The sequence below is a fragment of the Beta vulgaris genome, chromosome 1 (assembly GCF_026745355.1).
Source record: "Beta vulgaris subsp. vulgaris cultivar EL10 chromosome 1, EL10.2, whole genome shotgun sequence".
NCBI lineage: Eukaryota > Viridiplantae > Streptophyta > Magnoliopsida > Caryophyllales > Amaranthaceae > Beta > Beta vulgaris.
Window position 1 is genome coordinate 25585077 of NC_079202.1, and position 16020 is coordinate 25601096.

General features: G+C 33.5%; 1 long non-coding RNA gene across 1 annotated transcript; it reads left to right on the forward strand.

Annotated features, from left to right (window-relative positions):
- Positions 1–5733: 5733 nt before the first annotated feature.
- LOC125497635 (uncharacterized) lies at positions 5734–8917 on the forward strand. The gene is made up of 3 exons (XR_007274635.2): positions 5734–6434; positions 8031–8091; positions 8798–8917. It is a non-coding gene; the product is annotated as an uncharacterized LOC125497635 (long non-coding RNA).
- The last annotated feature ends 7103 nt before the right edge of the window (positions 8918–16020 follow it).

Consider the following 16020-nt stretch of genomic DNA (forward strand, 5'->3'; position numbering starts at 1 on the left):
AATTCGGATAATCCGACATCTTCTTTAGTTTCTGCTACATTTTCTGGATCAAACTTTATGAGGTGGAGTAGAAATGTTAAATTTGCGCTTATAGCTAAGAATAAAGAATGTTTTATAACTGGATCTTTACCTATACTTGCTGAAAATCATAAAGATTACTCTAGATGGACTAGAGCTGACTACATGGTGATGAGTTGGATCTTGAGTTCTATGAATCCTAATATAGCTGATGATTTCTCTTATGTGTCTAATTCTGCTGAATTGTGGCAAGAATTATGTGAGCATTTTGGTCAATCTAATGGACCTCTAGTGTATCAATTGAAGAAAGAAATTGAAGGATTAAGACAAGAGAACTTGACTATCATTGCTTATTATGGAAAACTCAAGAAACTGTGGGATGAAATTAAGGCATTAAGGTCATTTCCAGTATGTAGTTGTGGAGCCTTAGCAAGATGTAGTTGTCAATTTCTAAAAAAGAAATCTGATCTTGAAGTTGAGGACAAACTGATGCAGTTTTTATTAGGCTTAAATAGTGGTTTTGATGGAACAATAACAAATATATTGTCCATGGAACCAATGCCTACAATCAATAGAGCCTTCTCAATTACTCAGCAGATTGAGAAACAGAAGGAAATATCAGGTGCTATGGAGATTACAGAAAGTAGTGCTATGGCTACTCAACGAATTTCTCAAGGAGTTATGAGTAGTGGACAGAGGTTTCAAGCTAGACGTGACTGGAAGAAAGACAAACGGGATAAGAAATGTGAGCATTGCAAGGGGAAGGGACACACTAGGGATCAATGTTTTCAAATCATTGGATATCCTGAGTGGTACAATGCTATTAAAGCTACTAAAGGCAATTCAGGTGGTTTTGGTAATGGAGGCAATAAGAAATTTGCTGCAAATGTGCATATTTCACAAGAAGAAGATCTGGAATCACCATTGGATATAGATTACAACATGGATGAAATTTCAGGAGGACAAATGGATCAAGGAATGATGAATAATATCTGTCAAGAAGTCATGAAGATCATGAAGGGTAAACAACAGCAATCTGCATCTAACAGTAACTCATTTGCTAGTTTTGCAGGTAATGTTGTTATATCTTCTTGTTCTAATTTGTTAAAAGAAGAAATATGTTCTTGGATTGTTGATTCTGGAGCTTGTGATCATATTGTGTTTGATGAAAGGCATCTGATCAATAAAAGAAGGTTAGACACAGAAATTAAGGTAGGATTACCTGATGGAACATGTAGATATGTTAAACTCACTAGTAGTGTTGTTTTGGATAAAAGATTGGTGATACATGATGTATTGCTAGTAGAAGGATTCAAATATAACTTACTTTCTGTTAGTAAGTTAGCTGAAAAGGCTGGAATATTGGTTCAATTCACAAAAGATGCATGTTACTTTCAGGACCAATTTAGTTTACAAATTCTTGGAAGTGGTAAAAAGCAAGGAGGTTTGTATTACTACTTCAGCTCAAATGGTGTGCAACACAATTCTGGTATGACTTCTGCTTGTCATAATGTGGTAGCTTCATGTTCATTGCCAAAGAAAACTGCAGTTGGTAGAATTAATAAAGAAAGTGGTGTAGATGCTTTGGAGTTGATGCATAGAAGATTAGGTCATGTATCTCTTTCAAAAATGCAGCATATTGATGATTGTAAATGTCAAGGGTTGACTGAATATAATTGTGGTGTTTGCTTACATTCTAAACATCATAAGCTGCCATTTCCTGTCAGTAACAGTAGAGCTGAATGTTGTTTTGACTTAATACACATTGACCTATGGGGTCCTTATAGAGTACATGCTTTGAATGGTGCAAGATACTTCTTAACATTAGTTGATGATCATAGTCGTGTTACTTGGACATATTTGTTACATAACAAATTGCAAGTAGCTAAAACCATATGTGATTTCTTGAGTATGGTAGAAACTCAGTTTGGGAAAAATATCAAGCAAATTAGATCAGATAATGGAACAGAGATTATAAAAGAAGAATGCTTGAATTTGTTCTTGTCAAAAGGAATTCTGATGCAAAGAAGTGCTCCTTATGCTCATCAACAAAATGGTAGAGTTGAGAGGAAGCATAGACATTTGTTGGAAGTGTCTAGAGCACTTAGATTTCAAGCTAATTTGTCCAAGAAGTTCTGGGGGGAATGTTTACTGACTGCTACACACCTAATTAACAAGCTTCCTACAAAGGTGTTGTCTTGGAAATCACCCTATGAGGTAATGTTCAAACAAAAACCTGATTATACTAATCTGAGATGCTTTGGTTGTCTATGTTATGCATATAATGTGCATATTAAAAGGGATAAATTTGATTCCAGAACTAGAAAATGTATTTTCATAGGTTATCCATATGGCCAAAAGGAATATAAACTCTATGATCTTACTTCTCATACTGTGTTCATATCAAGAGATGTTGTGTTCTTTGAACAACTCTTTCCATATCATACTGAAAAGTCTATAATGAATACTTATAACCCTGATCTTGTTTCCTTCCATGATTCATCTAACTCAAATGATTGCATCAATACTACAAACAATTATCCTGAACATTCTTCTTCTCCTAGTACACATTCTACTTCTTCTAATATACATACCTCTCATAACATGCATTGTGAGTCTGATATTTCTCCACTGAATTCTTATAATTCTTCTTCTAACCATAACCATATCAATCATGATGAATCTTCCTTACCATTGTCTCCTTCTTCTCATTCTACTGATAATCTTCCAAAAACAAGACACAGTTCTAGAAATATTATACCATCAGTCAAACTCACTGATTTTGTTAACACATACATACCTCATACCACCAATTCCATAACTTCTTCTAGTTCTGAATCAAAAACCTTTGTTGTTAACTCTTGTCATATTGTTGAACCAAAATATTATCATCAGGCTAAGAATGATCCTGATTGGATAGAAGCCATGAATAAAGAGCTTAAGGCTCTTGAAGAAAATGAAACTTGGGACTTAACTGTTTTACCAAATGGAAAGAAAGCTATAGGTTCTAAGTGGGTTTATAAAACTAAGCTTAAACCTGATGGAACTATAGAGAGACACAAGGCTAGATTAGTAGCTATTGGATATCAACAAGTAGAGGGTCAAGATTTTACTCAAACATTTTCACCTGTTGCTAAGCTAGCAACTGTCAGAAATGTGATAGCCTTGGCTACTGTCCATAATTGGTCATTATGTCAACTGGATGTAAATAATGCGTTCTTGCATGGTTTCTTAGATGAGGAGGTCTACATGTTACCACCAGTAGGTTATACTAAGGCTAAAAAGGGAGAAGTTTGTAGACTTAAGAAGTCATTGTATGGCCTAAAACAAGCTTCTAGGCAGTGGAACAAAGAGCTAACCAGATTTCTTATGTCTATTGGTTTTCAACAATCTAAGCAAGATTACTCTCTATTTATAAGAACAAAGAATGGTGAGTTCTTGGTAATACTGGTGTATGTAGATGACATGATGGTTACAGGGACTTTATTGTCTCAAATTGATGAAGTGAAGCAAGCTCTTGACTCAGCATTTACTATCAAGGATCTTGGTGAGTTAAATTATTTTCTTGGGGTTGAAATCACAAGATCTAGTCAAGGTACTTTTATGTCTCAGAAAAAGTACATCAAAGATATTCTCACTGACACTGGCATGGAAGAATGTTTCCCTGTTAATGCTCCTCTCTCTGCTGGATTGAAGTTGAATACTGAAGTTGGAGATATCTTAGAAGAACCTGATGTGTATAGAAGATTAGTTGGGAGACTTTTATATCTTAGCATCACAAGACCAGATTTATCCTATGTTGTGCAACATCTAAGCCAGTTTAAGCACACTCCTCGAGCTCCACACTTAAAGGCAGCTTTACATGTTGTTAAGTATCTAAAGGGGACCTTAGATTTTGGTTTACATTATACTGCAGACAGTACTCTCAATGTACATGCTTATAGTGATTCTGACTGGAGTTCTTGTACATTCAGCAGCAGGTCATTAAGTGCATATGCAGTATTCATTGGTTTCAATCTTGTTTCATGGAAAACTAAAAAGCAAACTTCAGTTAGCAAGTCATCCACAGAAACTGAGTATAGGAGTATGTCAAATACTGCAAGTGAGTTGGTTTGGGTTCATGGTTTACTCACAGACTTGCAACTGTCAATCTCTCTACCTATTACTTTGTATTGTGATAATACATCAGCAGAACACTTGGCTCATAATCCAATACTTAAAGAGAGATATGCATTATGTACATGAACAAGTAGCTGAAGGTTTTCTTACTACTGCTCATGTTTCAACCAAGCAGCAGCTAGCTGATGTTCTTACAAAGGCTCTTGCATCTCCTCAACATTCTGCTATTTGTTCCAAGCTTGGACTCGTCTCTCAGTCCAGCTTGAAGGGGGTGTAAAAGATATTTATTTCTGTAAAGTTAGTTAAGAGTTAGTTAGATTACTTCTCTATAAATAGACAATGTTGTTATGTCTATTACTAACTTTGATATTGTAAGAAATATTTTTTTTTCTTCTTTCTCACTCAATAATAATTCTTCATTTCTGAGCTGATTAGCTCCTTCAAGTTGCGTCTTCGTCTTTGGCTTCGAAGGGTTAGCGCGGTCTTGGAAGGATCGTCGAGTCTTCGTCTTCGCCTGGTGAACCGACGAAGACCGCAGACGATGAAACGAAGACCGGTGATGTGCGTGAATCTCGAGGAGGATGGAAAACTTCGTCGAGAACGACGCTCAAATGAGGGAGGAGACTGATGAATGGGTGAGGAAACTGAATGAGGGAGAATGAGGGAGGAAACTGAATGAGGGAGGAGGGAAGGAGTGAGAGAGAAACATGAGGAAACGGCGCTCCTCAAATGTTCAATATATTAAAAAAAAACCTTATTTTTAAAAGATATAAAAGAAACCCTAATAACCCTATTGCTGCGGCTTCTTATAGGAACCGCAGCAATATGTCTAAATAATATTTTTTTAATATTAATTTATTATATTGCTGCGGTTTTTGCTAGAAACCGCAGCAATATATTTGGTCAAATAGTCAAAAATTCCGTTGAGACCATATTGCTGTGGTTTTCGTTCAAAACCGCAACAATATGGTTATTTTATATTTTCCTTTTCTTTTTACGTGATATATTGTTGCATATGGGTAAAACCGCAGCAATAAGCAATTATTCTACTAGTGTTCTCGCTTTCCAAATGTTCGATTTCTTTTGAGGTCTTGCATATTACAAATAATGTGCGCACCGCAAGCGGTATCAAATACCCAAGAAGCAGAAGTTGCTAAGTTAACTTCTATAACATACATATCTGAACTAGAAACTCCTTTCTTTTGATCCTTTAGATACTTGGGGCAGCTACTTTTCCAATGATCAAGCTTGTTACAAGTGTAACAATAGTGCTCATCAGCAACTTCTGATTTTGGTGTAGTCTTTTGCTTTTCAGAAGTTTCAGACTTGGCAACTTCTGTAATATCCCAAAAATTTAAACTTGCTTAAATTAAATAATAATAATTAGTGGTTAATATTTTCCTTTAATCATAAATTATTATTGAAATTTTGTTATTTTATATCCAAGTAATGATAAAGGATAATTAGTCCGTTAAATAAATATATGTTGTAAATAATAACAAGTTATGCTAGATTAAACAATAACATTACTTAACGTAAGAAAATAAAATAACAAACAAATTAATTACTACACAAATTGTGGCATAAAAAGGAAAAGAAAAGGAGAAAATAAAAGAAAAAGAAAATAAAATGGAACTCGAAACAGAAATCAGTGTTTCATTCCCTTCTTCATTTTCTTCCCAAAACAACCCAACAATGGGATTTTAATTCAACATACAATTGTTATTCACAAACAAACTCTTCTGCAATTAAAAACTTCAATCCAAATCAAACCCACCTAAAAATCTAATTTTCATCAAACCAAACCCACCCAAATTTCAATTTTCTTCATCAAATCAACGCACCCAATTCATGAAATTTATCCCCCCAACTATGCCTATATATATACCCATTATTGCCTCCATCAATTCACCACCACCACAATTCCACTGCTTCGCCGGTCAACTCCACCAAAAACACCCCCAAACCTCTGTATTTCGCAACTCATCTCTCTCTCCTCTTGTCAGCCACCACCACCGTCCGCCCTTAGTCGCTGCAACACTCACCCACCAGCGCGCCTCCAGCGCACCACCTCACCATCCCCTTCTTTCTCTCGCCTCAACTCTTCTTCTCTCTCTCGCGCCCCAACTCTCTCATTCTCGTGTTTCCCTCTCTGATCTCTTCCTTGCGCCGACTCGCCACCCCAGAACCGCCGGACTCTGCACTGCCTCGCCACCCTGCTGTCGGAGCTCTAGTCCACCGCCTCACTTTCCTTCCTTCATCCCCTGTTCTTTTGTCTACTCATAAGTTAAGGAGAGGTATTAGATACCTCTTCTCTGTTTTAAATTTTTAGTTTCTTTTTGTAATTTGAGCCCAAGTATAACCCATTCTTAATTATTCATAATATGGGCCTAAAATCTGGTTTTAGTATTAGTTAAACCAACCAACAAAATTCATATGCTTAATTTGTTAGGCTTACTGAATATTTCATAATTGAGTTCATTTACTTAGTATTATGAATTTTACGAGTAGCTTGCTTAAGATAACTAAAATTATTTTAGAACTTATTGAAGCTAATTTACTTATTAAATTAAATAAGGTACCTATAGTATAAATATATGACGAGTAAAATTATAATTTTATTAATTAAAGTAACGTAAGCTTAAATAATGAATATGTGTAGCGTCAATAACGATATTCAATACAGTCCGTTTTTTGTGCAACACGCCACACGGAAAAGAAACCGTGTGGCTGGCACGTGACAGAGAAACAAAAGGCAGCGCGTGACATCCATCTCAAAAAAAAAAAAGCAGAATCCAGCGTCTGTTTTTCCCCATCTTCCTTCTTCACGCTTCCCTCCTCTTATTGCTTTCTCTCTCAAAACCCGAAACCTCAATACGAATTTCTGCCATTATCAATGTGGAAACCAGCAATGAATTCAAAATCAACCTTAAAAAAATCCCTTGAATTTGAGCAGCAGGATGGTCTTTCAGTGTTGGAAAATCTTTGGTTTAGATGAGTACTCTCGTCCTCCTTGTTTCACCACTTTTGGTTTCCCCTGTCCTCCAATAATCCATCTTTTCCACATTTCTTTCTATCCTATTTCTCTTACCTCTCTCCGCCGGTTGTTGAGTTCAATTTTTCTACTCAACTTTGTTGCCTGGCACCGATGATTATAATTAAGATGTGTAGCGAACTTGTGACTCTTGAATTTTCAACAGATTGATAATAAGAATCAATCACTTATTAGTTATCTAAGGGAATTGAGTTTGATATTGAATTTTCGAATTTGGAATTTTTTTTTCTCTCTCCTCAGTTATCTAAGGCGACGATTGTGGTGGAGGAAGAGAGAGGAGATTTGAGTTTTTTTTTTATTTTTCATTAGTAAAGGTAACCCCTTGTAATTACAAAAAGTAACCTTCAATTCAGTAAAAGTAACCTCTTATATTTATAAAAAGTAACCCCTATTCACTGTAGAAGTAACCCTTTATATTTATAAAAGTAACCTCTATTTACTGTAAAGGTAACCCCTTATAATTAAAAAGTAACCCCTAATTTCAATAAAAGTAACCCCTTATAGTTACAAAAGTAACACCTACTTTTAGTAGAAGTAACTCCTTAACATTACAAAAAAATAACCCCTAATTATAGTAAAAGTAATCCCCTTACAGTTACAAAAAGTAACTTATACTTTCAGTAAAAGTAACCCCTATTTATATAAAAAGTAACCCCCTTATAGTTACAAAAAGTAACCTATACTTTCAGTAAAAGTAACCCCTTAACAATTAGTTGAAGGTGTGGCCCGCCTCATATAAAAGTTTGTGTATTCAATAATAAAAAGTATTAATAATAACTAAAGGTCAGTTGTTAAAATAAATCGAATATTTATATTTTGTTGCGTCATTTCATGGTAGATTAAACGGAAAGGATATTGCAGCCTCCCCCGGCTTTCAAGGTTATTAAGCAGGAATCGAGGTAACATTTATTTCTAACACCCACGATCCCTTTAGAAATGTGTTTGTGAAATGATGTTAATAATTTTGTTAAGAATTTTGTGATGTGATTCTTCTATGGATTATTGGATTAAATTGTTTTCGAATGAGTTTCGTAAATGATGATCTTATGACTTATTGATGCTCAAGTATGATTCATGAGAATTCTATGGCTTAAGCCGATGAATGCTAAACAAACGAAACATGATAAATAAAAGTGAAAGAGGTTCTAGCAGTATAGTGTTATGCTTATCTACTTTATGGTCGTGCACGTACCTTTGCACCCGACGTACACCCGAAAAGGGAGTCGGGCTCCTTGAGGGGTACCGCATATTATTTTGGTGCAAGTGGTGTATCCAAAAAGGGAGCGGGGCTCCTTGAGGATCATCGCATAGTGGTGTATCCAACAAGGGAGCTGGGCTCATTGAGAATCATCACATCGTGGGAGACGTCCCACATGTCTATACTCGCCAGTTACCATGTTGAAAGATGAAAAGATAATGGGAACTTATGAAGTATCAAGATGCGATTTATAATTGTTTACTTTGCTATTATTTCATTACGAATTTGAAATATGTTTTACTATATTCACTTCTCCCTGTTTGCAAACAAAATGAATTGAAATGAATTTACATTGTTAGGGTAGTATGTTACTGAGCTTCGGCTCACGATGTTACTTTTGGTTTTAGGTACTGATGAAGATGACGGGATGGCGTAGAAGTGAGGATGGTCAACTAATTTACATTATGAAAAACTATATTTGTTATGTAATCTAAATTTATGATCACTAGAACGCGAACTTAGTTTAACTATAACTACGTAATCATCTATGCTTAGATATTTATATTTATATAATTAAGATGTTTATTTTAATAATTATAATATATTTAGCGTCATGAATCCGACCCTAGCCCGCTCCGATTCGAAGGAAAAAATCTGAGTTGACTCCGACAAAAAAGTAACCCGACTCCAACTCCGTTGAAAAAGTCCGACTCCGAGTCATACTGAAAAAGTTCCCTTGAATCTCCATGGATCACCATCCTTGAAAATCCTTGGATTATGCTTGATTACATATATTGAATTAAGTAAATAACGTAAATTTAAAGTTACAAACATACAAATGATTCGCAGATCGTATTTAATTTACATTCAAATATAACTATTCGCATATCGTATTTACTATCCTAATTTGGGTCATACTAGTCATAACATGAAAAATATAATATTATACATATTATATTAAACATCCACACATTTATAATATAATAATAAAATAATAAACCTAAACTTTTTACTTATTAACAATTAATAAGCAAATAAAACTTTCCATAATAATCATAAAACATAACAAATTTAAGCTAGAAATTATTCAGGAAACTTTATTATTTTAATTCAATTACTTATTCATGTATGGCATTAATCAATATTAATAACTCAATTTGCATTATTAAAAAAGATTTGATTTATGCTAAAAAGTTAGAAAAACAAATTTTTCTAAATTTTTTATTATTATTATACAGTGAACTGTTGTTGATCGTTGACAAGCAGCGGAAACTGCCAGTCAACCACGCAACCACCTTGGAAAATCAAAAAATCCAGCGACAATCACGACACACACACGACCCTTAAAACCACCAGACATCAACGACAATCGTCGGCTAGCCTCCGCGCGGATCACACCGCCACAGACGTCGCTTACCCCAGCCGCATTGCTCGCCAGCAGCACAAAGCATCCACCAGCCCGCGCCGGGCTAGCAGTAGCGCCAGCCACCACACGTCAAACGTGCGTGGTTCACCCCTGCTCCGCGGCCTCTTCTCTGCCACTTTTCGGTACATTCCCCCGCCATCCACCATGGAATCACCCTCCCTGATGGTCCACCCAGACATGGTTGGCTTTAATATTTAGTTTATGTAATAATTTACATTTAAATAAAGTTCTCTTTATTTAACAATTAATTAATAATTAAGAGGAATATTAGGGTTTAGAAATTCGAAAATTATGGCAAAAAATTTGAATTAATCAACCAATCTTAAACAAATTTTTAGGTTTGTTGAGATTATGTTTTAAAGAATAATCTCCATTAAGCATTCAAAGTAACAAGAATTCAAGATTTAGGGCAAAAAACAAATTATATCCAAAAAATTCAGAAAATTAACAATTAATATCCGAAAAATCCAAAATTAATTTTCTGGGTGATATGCTGAATTATCACAACAAATAAAATCAGATATTTTAATTATTATCCTTAAAATTTATGAATAATCATATTAAACATAAAATATAACAAAAATACATTAATAATATGATTAAATTTTGGAAATTTGTGGAAAAATCCGAAAATTATTTCCAGCTATCATAATAGTTTAGATCTATGTGGGTGATGAACATTAGATTTATTTAACAAATTAAAAATCAAATCTTTAATTGTTAACAAATTATTTCAATGATTATTAATCCAATTAAACATTAAATAATTTGGATTTTTTTAACAAGAATAATAAAAACTTTTTCCCGTTCTCTCGCAATAATACAAACTTTTTATTATTTTTTAATAATATACAAATTTTTGATCAAAATTCCTCTAGTAAGGCAAAATACCGTTTCTTAACTTATTGTAGCAGGTAGCAAGCTGAGGTGGTTCAGGTGAGTGGGGTTGGGGGAGGAGGGAGAAAGAAGAAAGATCATTTTGTAATTTTTTTTACCTGTTTTACTGGTTAAAAGTCAACTGACCTACTAGAGGAATTTTGATGTAAAGTTTGTATCATCAAAAAATAATCAAAAGTTTGTTTTATTGCGAGAGAACGGGCAAAAGTTTGTATTATTGTAGCTCAAAATTCAAATAATTTTAGATATAACAAATACATTTATAAAAATTTGAATATTTTGGAGTGAATTAAACAATTTATTTCGTCCATAACATTAAAATTTTGGACCTTTATAAAATTATTTGAGCATAAATCACAAATAAATCAATTATTTATAATTTCCAATCAATTAATATCAAATATTAATTATGCAAATTCAAGCCATAAATAAATCCTCCCTTAATTGAATAAAAATAATAACTTTGCATACAATTACATGATCATATGAATATTATGAATTAGGCAAAACTAATACCACTGTAGGAATATAGATGAACATATAGCGGAATTTCAAGAAACAAATTTCCTAACATCTATCACACGATCGCATGTATAACATAAATATGAATCATATTATAAGAAAAATAATATACAACCTTTGTAGCGTGTTTTACACTGGATTGCAAGTGCTAGATATCAAAGAACAACAAGTGATGTCCCTCTACTTAGTCCACGAGCACCAATTGAATTCCCACGTTTGCTAGAACATAAGAGGATGAACATATTTCACTTTCTTGCTTTTTAGAGAGGGTGGCCGGATTTTTCAAAGGGAAATAATAAGATTTTTATCTCTCTTTTTCAGTTTGAAAGTTACTGACAAAATGTTCCACTCTCCTATTATAACCTTTTTTTTATAATAGTAGGAGAATAGGTTTAGAGAGAGACCTAACCTAACCCTAGCTAATTTCTCCTATTGGCCGGTTTCCTTACTTCAATTAGTTACTACAATGTGTGACCTCATAGGATTAGGTTAACTTAGTTGTAGGTTCAATCAATATTGTCCCACTAACCAACATTTATTCTCTAGCAAGTAAATGTGATTACTAAACTAACATAATTTATTATCTCTATAATAATTATTTTTATATTTAATAATTGCAGGGATGTTTAAGGACATATTCCTTCATGTAGGTGGTTGTGGTGGTTATGCGGTTGTTTATAGGTGGCAGGTAGTGGTGGTGTTGCGGTGGCAGTAGGCCAAAGCAGAAGAGAGAGATGGTAAAGAAAATAGGGGAAATTTTGTTTGGGGTTTATTTGGATTGTATTTTCCGGCAACTAAGGCTAGTTCCGGCGAGATATATATTGAAGAAAGATTGGTTTGAAGAGCTGTGTGTGCTTGGGAGAGCCACGGAAATGGCTATTTATAGCCATGTTGTGGCTTCTAGAAGCTTACGAACTATGAGCTAATTTGATGGATTTGTGAACATCCATGGATTTGCTTTAATGGGCTTAATAAAATCATGGATTTGGGATACAAGCTTCTGATATTATAGAGTTAGGGAATAGGTAGGGGTAGATCGGTGGCTTTGGGAGCAAAAATTTGATGAAGCTTTGTTGAAGGAAGAAGAATGGTGGATGGAAGGAGAAATTCAAACTTTAGAAAGTAATTTCTTTTTTCCTTTATTATATAAATCAGAAAATGTATAAATATCCACCCTACGTAATCCTTATTCTACAACTTGTACATGGTTTGTAATTTGTAAATATTTACTTGTTACCTAATTATGAATAACAATATATTTTACCCTTTTACATCAATTGATTAGCTAATTCAATCCAATTTTTAAATATATATAGTTTAGTTTCTCATTATATATAATTATTTAGTTGAACGTGTTTAAACTTTTAGGATATGACTCTAGGTACCTGCACAAATTTTTTTTGAGATTTTTTTTTTTAAAAAAATAACCTCTAAATGTTTGTAAATGAAGTTTGAAAGCGAGCATTGATGTTCTTCTCTTTTATTTATTTTTTAAAACTTTAAGTTTTTTAAAAGTATTTTTAACCTTTCACTCTATTTCTTTCAAAAAAAATTTACTATTTGCTCTTCATTGATAAGAATTCTTACCTTTTATTTCTTTTTTGGACTTAATATTTTTGAAAGTTTTTTCATTTCATACTATACCCTCTTCATTTATAGATTTTTTTTCTTCTTTTGTTTAGACTTACAGTATTTGGTCTTTAGACTTTATATTGTGTTCCTTTCACTTTTTTTTCCATCATTTACAAGTTTTTGTAGCTCACTTTTATATCTTATGTGTCTCACTTTTTAAATATAAAAAATACTTTTAATTAAAAATTGAATAAAAGTATATATATATATTCCAAAACAAGATCATTGTTGGATTATACTCCAATTAAGACTTTTTTTAAAAGTGAGTTAGGAATGCATATAAGTAAACGATGAAGACTTATAAGTGAGGAATACATGTTATATATTAGTTGAGATATGCATTAGGAGTCTCGCCTCATGTAAAATGTCTACTAATGCTCTTTCTCTCACCTTTATATATGCACACACGATCGCGTACACAGACACACATATATATAGCCATGCAAGTAGACGAGAACTCAAATTTTAACAAAACCGAGACTTTACATGATACCAAAAATGATACAACTTCGTCAGAACTATAACATAACCAAATAATAGTCCGATTTTGAGAATGATAAAGACCAAATATAGCCACAATATCTGATATTCACCAGAAATCGCATATGACTCGAAACCAAGATAACCACATGCCAAATATGACCGGACTCGAAGCCAACCCGAGTTCGATAATGTCTTGACTTTGAGAATGAAATGATATGAATATGACTTGAATTAACACACACACACACACACACACATAACCAGGCAAATATACGAGAACCCAAATTCTCAAGGAACCGTGACTTAAGCTTACATGATACCAAAAATGACCCGACTTCGTCACACCGATAACATGATACCAAAAATGACCCGAATTCGCCACAACGATAACATAACTCAATAATAGCCCTATTTTGAGAATGATAAAAATCGAATATAGCCACAACCTAGTAAGGGCCTCTATCTGATATTCACCTGAAATCGAATATGATCCAAAACTAAGATAACCATATGCCAAATATGATCGGACTCGAAGTCAACCCGAATTCGATAATGTCTTGACTTTGAGAATGAAATGAAATGATATAATATAACTTGAGTTAACCATATAGTGTCTGACCCTAAATCCAAGATATCCCGATACCATGTCTGATCGAATTCAAAGTTAACCGAGACTTGATAAAGACTCGATTTCGAGAATAGTATGATAAGGAAATAATCAGAGTCGGACCAAATTCAGTCGAAATAAAAATAACACAGCCCAAGATAACCCAATATCAAATATGACCTGACCCAAATTGAACTCAACCCAAATATATGTTAACCTGCTTTCATCTTGAACAAGATTAACCCGATCAGATTATAACTAGACCCGATTAAGACATAAACTCGACCCAACATGCCGAATTGACTTGTGCCAATTCAAACAAATAATAATCCGAACTGAATTGACCCATTAAGTAGGACAAATTGACTCATCTCAATAGGCCAAGTAGATTCATTCAACCCATTTCAACCCATTTTAGTATCAAAGTTGTATACACATTTTCCATTATATAATCCACCCCCTATCGTTCAATTCTTGGATGCGTCATTGTTTATCCGTCTATTTTATCGTAAACACTTAAATACACTAGAAAATTTTAGCATGCATGGGGGGGTTATTACCCATTATTTTTTATATGTTCCAACTATGAATTATTCCCTTAATGTCCCAGGTATGACCTTTTGTGATTTTTATAGGGCCTAATTTATTTATGACTGATTTAGAAGGTAAGAGTATTTAATTGTAAGTTCCATTTGTTTAAATTTTCTTCCATTTGTTAACAAGTAATTTAAGTTTGCAGTTAATTAGGCTTAAATTATCCAACTTTCTAGTTGTACCTTTCTTTTAAAAAAAATTCATGCAGTTAAATAGATCAAGCATCAAGACATGAATGAATCGAATTTAGGATACTTTCATTCCACAAGGAAAAGCAAAAAGAGAAATAGCATAATTATCATATTCATAACCAATCACCTTTTTTTAAAATAATCCTTACCATCATCTTCATCGTCACCTGCAGTGGCCTACTCTTCCAAACTCCTCTTTTCTCCTGCACCTTCTTCATGTTTTCTCACTCCTACACCTCTTCCACTTCCCCTGATTTTCTCTCTCCTGTTCTCCATTGAAGCCAAATTTCAAATAGTCCAAATTGCATCACAATCAACGGTATTTTATCGTTGCATTCTTAATTCTAGATTGGGAAGTTCTTGTTATTGTACCAACTGAAACAACTATAATTCCACCATTACTAAATAATTACCTCTTCGTCTACTTCCTTTCTCAATAATCCGGTCAGTTATAGATTATAACAGTCGATAAGGGATTTTGAGTCTTTTTTTTAAATTAGAATATCAGGTGACACTCAAATTTGAACCGGGGAACAAGGATTTGCAGTCATGCGCCTTACCACTCGGCCATGCTGCCAAAATGATCAAAATAGAATAGACGAAACTAATCCCTTTTGGGGATTGATTACTGAACTTCTTTTTAATTTGTTGTACTTACATTATGAATCATTTTTCTTTGCCAGCCTTTCCCTTACTTATTAAAACGAAAATCTGTTTTTTTTTTGTTTTGATTCGCTCCATACCAAAAATATGAACTTTCAGTCAAAAAAGTGAAAATTCATGATAAACATGAGAAATTGGAACCATTAACTATTGACTTGATTGCGAGTTCATGAACGATTCTTCGATTTTGATTTCAAATTTTGTTTACCTAATGAATAAGAAAATCCAAATGATAACTAATCAGTATTGCGTTTTTCAAAAAGAAAACCGAAAAATCTTTATTTCCATTTTTCTTTTTCTCAATTTCAATTATAACAACAACTATGAGTGTGTAAACCCCAAAACCATAACAAAAATTACACAGACAAATCGAGTATCTATATATGAGATTATGATATATGGATATCTGCACTGTTTAAATTGACTATTTAATATAATAAACATAACCCGCTTTACAATACAATCCTATTTTAGGAATTCTACAAAATGGTATTAAATTTAAAATTAAATAGGTAAAAATATCTCTTTTCTCCGAAAATCCTTTTTGTAACAATACAAAGAGAAGGTAAAAAAGGTTGGTTAAATACTTTATTGTTTCTGATTATTCTATTTTAT